Here is a 6002-nt window from a genome sequence, read left to right on the forward strand (position 1 = left end):
ATCAGTGAATTGCATGGTAGAGTCAACAAAATGTTTCCCAGTGAAAGGAAATGAAAGAGAGGAATGAATAGAATTGAAAAACAACAATAGTTGATGACACGCACCTTACATTCCAATTTGTATTCACCACTTTGACTCTGTAAAGAATAATTGTCTCAGAGGGGGCTTTCATACCCACCCAATCACAGAAAACACCAGGGCCCCGTATTCTGAACTCGGGTTTAAATTAAACTCTGGTTTAAAACTGTGATTTAACTATTTTTTCAATTCAATTCAATTCATTTATTTCCATATTCAAATTCAAATCGTACAATATAAAAAATGATAAAAAATACAAAGATTGATTAAAAATGACAAAATACATAAAATACCAATACCAAAAGGTACAAAAATAAAAACAACAACCAAAGAAGCAGAACATATGCAACCTGAATATGGAAGAATTGCCAAAAAGCCAAATACGCTTATCGAGGGCAATCCCAGAATAAGAGTAAAAAATAACATATATATATGGATAGCCAATCGTGGTACAAATACATGTAGATGTCCAATTTATCAACTAATTTGATTATCACATCATTCACAACAGTCTGGGAAGGAAAACAGAAGTCTTTTTCTTCATCATGAATGCAAGGAGAAATAAATAAAATACAAGTAAACAGAGTTTTTATTTTCCGGCTTTCGAAAATTTAGCACAGAGTTAGATCCAAGTTCAGAATATGGGCCCAGGAATAACTAAACATGTACCAGATAAAAATTAAAAAAACCTCAGGATTTTTTTTCAATACTTGCATCAGAAAATAGATGTGCCAGTTACAATGTACATGTACTTTGCAAGTTTAAAAGCAAAGTTTATTACTAATATCCAGGTAGAAAAAAATACATGTACCAGCAAGTTTTTGCTTTTCAATATTACAAGAATATTTGAAAGGATTTCTACAGGAATTTAATAATATAGATTGGTTTCAGGTATTAAAATTCCAAGAAAGAGTAATAATTTTTTATACAGGAATGCAAGTGTATTTCAAGCGCATCTTTTATAGTACATAGTATTCATGTACTGAACATGTACATGTAGCTCAATAATGTGAATTTTATCAGATTATTATCTATAAACTTGAATTACAAGAATCGAGTTTGGCGATTTGGCATCTAGTGTCCTCTCTCGGTATAAATGTTTTTATTTTTTATTGAAAAATAGCCCTTAAGTATTTAATACATGTACAGGTACTTGTACTTTAAATACAAATTTTTATAGTACGTGGATATTAGAAAGCAACAGACAAAACATGTATGTATAAAAGTAACACCCTACATGTATTCCTTGCTTGGAATGGGGGTTAACACAACAAAAATAGAAGATAAAGATAGGAATCTCATATTTCTTTCTCATATCGTGACGAGTGCGAATACACAAAGTAAATCTTTAGGTAATGTACGTGTATCATTTTGAGGCCAAACAACCTTTATAGATACTTGCAATATCACACAGGTGTGAAAGAAGTTCCAACAGTAGTGCACTCTTCATTGCTTGAATGACTTCATGGTATTTTAAACACGCTCCGCACACCTCCTGGTATTGACCGAGTCTAGATTGTAGATCTGGGCGTTTATATTTGTTTGGAAAACCCTACACTCAACTCATTAGGGCTGTCTGCACCAGCCCGAGTTTTCAAATTAGCGCGCTATTTCTGATCCGGCAAATTATCCCGATCTGAACAATCTCAAGATTATTTGTAAAAGAGACGCAATCATCGCGATAGTTCACTGGATTAATCTCGAGATTGCAATCCTAAGTCAACTTTAATAGGATTATTTGCAAAATAGCACACTATTTACGAATTATCCCACTAATTCACAGTTGCAGACGCACTCAAGATTCGACTCTGGATTATTTATTCACGGCGTCGGACAATATTGCATCGATGCCTCGCTCGAGCATGAATTCCTTTTCTTGCGCTGGTAGAGATGGGGTTTCTTGAATCTTGAGATTAAACGCAATGAGGGCTGATCGGGCTATAAAATCTCGAGATTGAGCAAACTCGTGCTGGTGCATGCAGCAACGCCTCCAGCTATGGTATACTCTATACACCACTACACCTGTCCTCCTTTTTTTTCACCTTTCGGGGATGAAAAAGGGGACTAGTGTTAAGTGTGTGTACCAATCATATGCAATGAATAAGTGTAGGGTTTCCAAACAAATGTAAATGTCCAGAGGGCCGTTTCATAAAGCTGTTCGTAATAAAGTTAAGAGCGACTTTAAGAACGACTGGCGAACCTTTCTTATGCGCTAAATAATCACCATTAAACATTTAATAGTGAAAATCATTTAGGCCCTACCATGAGAAAGGATCATGAAACACCCACCAGGGGTCCGTTGCAGAAAGAGTTGCGTTTAAACGCAAGCCAAAAAATAAATCGCAAGTCCAAAATGCGCGCTGTTGATTAGGGCCCATTGCAGAAAGAGTTGCAATCAATCGCAACTCTAAAAATCACACGCAATTTGATTTTCAACCAATCAACAGCGCGCATTTTGGACTTGCGATTTATTTTTTGGCTTGCGTTTAAACGCAACTATTTCTGCAACGGACCCCTGGTGGGTGTTTCAGATCTAGACTAGTATTGACCAGGTAACATGCGGGTCATCGTGATTCAGTTTGCTTTTCGCCTCCCAGGCACAGGTGACGCCAAACAAATAATAATATCATTTTCATGTATTGTTTTATTTTGCAAATCCAATGGAATTCAGCCTAATTCACTGCGATATGAGGATATCTTAATAACAAAACCATAAACCTCTCAAATTTTTTGGCACATAACGCTACTGTTGAATACTGTTGGATATGTAGTGCAAATGTACATGTACATGTATGTAGCATTTAAAAATATTTGATCAGATTGGAAGATTGAGAAATTACAATATCCATTATTATCAGACTGTCATTTTTTTAGGGTCTTTTATAATACCGGGTATCAGATTAAGATTTCCCTCATTTTTCAGACGCCATGGTAGCCTCCCTGAAAAAAAAAAACATTCATGGAAATTCAGCTCCATGCATTGATTGTGCCATCTCACACACACAGTAGGCCTAATGAGCAGGCCTATTAATATGAAAATTATATGTATTTTCATGAGTAACACAGACACCAACTGATGGCTTTTTCTTGAGTCACTATCTGGGGGTGGATTTTCGCTCAGCGGCTCATTAATAGCTGGAGCCTTGTACACAGGCATCATTACAACATCATCAGTATTCTAATTATTTTAATGGCACCAGCAGACACATGCGGAACGAGCATACAACAAACACACACACTGACTCGCTCAAAAACATGTAGGCCTACTGCTGAGAACACAATTATGTGCCTTTAATAGTCTGTAAAAACAGACTCATATTAGACACTTTAAACAAGAACGGGTCTAGAGCAGGGTGCTACATATTAAAGCACTGGCCCGATTGCCCAAGGCAAGTAAAAGTTAGAGTCGGGCAAGTGTTTTGAAGTAAAGACCAAAACTACTTGCCCGAATTGGGCAAGCAAATTTCTCACAGTAGAATGACCAAAATTAGGGTCGATATGATATTGACCCTAATTTTGGTCATGGCAGGCAAGTTAAAATCACTTGGGAAAAAGAAATGCAATAACAAGGTAGATCAGTTCATGTCAAAAGAGAGAAAAAGGTCAATGGTTTATAAAACCGCAAAACTTTCTTTTGAGGAGGTAATTCTTTTTTCAAGGATTTTTTGGGGCAAGTGAAATAGATTTTTGGGCAAGTATTTTCAAACTATTTAAAAATTTACTTGCCTGACTGGGCAAGTGCTTCCAGAAAGTTGTGTAGCACCCTGTAGAGTAAAGATTAGATGCCAAAGGCTCTGTCTGTGGAGCAAGCCACAGTACATGTACATAGTGAATCTAGTCTCACTTCTCCAGACTGCGTTTATGCACTATGCAAATTGCAAAAACCAAGGGTCTGTGAATGCAGACTACATCATAGTCTGCAGGCACAGACCTCTGGTTTTCGTAAATCGCATTAATGAAATGCAGAGTCTCAAGTAGTGAGAATAGATTCACTGTGTACTGTGGCCACACAGACATAGACTTTGGAGTCTAGTCTTCACTCTAGACATGGTACATGTATATTTGGTTAAACTGTCAAATTTGAGTCCCTGCTGGCAGACTAACGACATGTACAGTGTACTGTACACTCTTCTCCAGACAACTCTCATTGCGTAGCTCAATATTCTACAACAGAAAACAGAATGCCAAAAGCCTTTTGTCCAGGAATGCTATTAACTTCATTACAAAATTGCTGTATTTTTAAAGCTAAATGATAGTAGTTGCAGTAAAACACTAATTTCGTGAGAAAGTCTGTAAAACCAAGGTTAAGTAAGACTATATCATCGTGGATCTAGATCTCGTACAGTTACATAAACTGAACTTTGTGAAATCATAAAATCTAAGCTGAAATACGATCACACTGAAAATCGCCAACACAGATAGGCACACGTGGGACAGTGTATTATTATTGCTGGAATAAAGACCCGACGGAAGTGACCGAATCCGCGCTTATTTTGCTTATTTCTCAGCAATTACACAATTTCTTCCAGAATCCTTTGGCACATATTTTTTATTCATACAAACAGACAATTGGGTGGTCATTATATTAGATTCTGTAAAAAGTCATTTTGAGATCGTTACCAGAACTGGAATTTATCTTTAAGGTTGATATTGTGAAAAGGATTGTTAATAGTGAAAAAGCACTACATGTATCTTCAAATGGAAAGAGTACCTGCAGCATTTATTTGTTGATTAAAAATATATAAAATACAATGTACTGCAAAAAGAGAACATCGGTTTAGATTTCAGGCCCAGACTAATATGTAATCGTCATAAAAATAAACCTCAGCAGGATTCCATGTTATCATGGTTCGTGTTAGTGAACACATCATAGTGTTCATTTTATATGTTTTTGTTAAATTTTGTATTACACTGTATGGTTTGTGTTTATGATCCCAATAGTGTGAACACATCCTATAGTGTTCATTTTTATGTTTTAATAATTTTTAATTTCTTATCATGGTTCGTAGTTGTATCCAATAGTGTGAACACATCCGACAGTGTTCATTTTATGTTTTAATTGTTAATTTCTTATTATGGTTCGTGTTTGTAATTCCAATAGTATGAATACATCCTTCTGTGTACATTTGCTATCAATTAGTATCTTTAGTAATGACACTTTAATCTAGTATCATTGACATTGTAACACCTTGTATTATAAAGTTTGTTATCAAAAAGTGTACAAATTATGTATACAGTGTATCTATTATGTATTATATTGACTACATACATGTACATGGGTAAAGGCACATTTGGGTGCTTAGGGTGGATTGTGAGACTCAGTTTAGGATTGTCCACTGTGTATTTTTTAACATTATCATTCTTCTATAGTCACGATTACAGTGTTCATTTTTGCTTTTAATTTCAACAAAATGATTTTCATCGAATTTCCTAAAATGCAGTCAACTTCAAGTTTATTCTTATATTGCTGCAGAAGTCACAGGTACCGTACAGGTGTATAGCATTTTGCAGTAAAGGTGTAGGCCTACATGTACATACAAAAGTGTACAAGAAAAATACGTATCCATGTAGTATGTTTTGACATGTCCTTGTACGTATGTACATACTTTTTTTCATGCATCCTTTATTATGATGAATTTGAACATTGTACATATTTCCATATTGTTATCTGCAAATTTAAAAACACCTCTTCCCATTTTATGTCACAATGGATTTCACAACCTGATGAGCGCCTGTCCTTCTCCTCAAAGCATAGCGACGACGCCAGGTACCGGCTGTTGCCTGTTGTTGTCGAGGGTGCGGGATGGAGGCGTGACAAAAATCAATTTTGAGTTTACAACCCTGAGAGAGAGTGAATAATACATGGCTTTACGACCTGGAATGGTAGAGGAGTTGCCATGACGATTTGCAGAAGAGCTCCCTGC

Source organism: Lytechinus pictus, chromosome 9, assembly GCF_037042905.1.
Source record: "Lytechinus pictus isolate F3 Inbred chromosome 9, Lp3.0, whole genome shotgun sequence".
Lineage (NCBI taxonomy): Eukaryota > Metazoa > Echinodermata > Echinoidea > Temnopleuroida > Toxopneustidae > Lytechinus > Lytechinus pictus.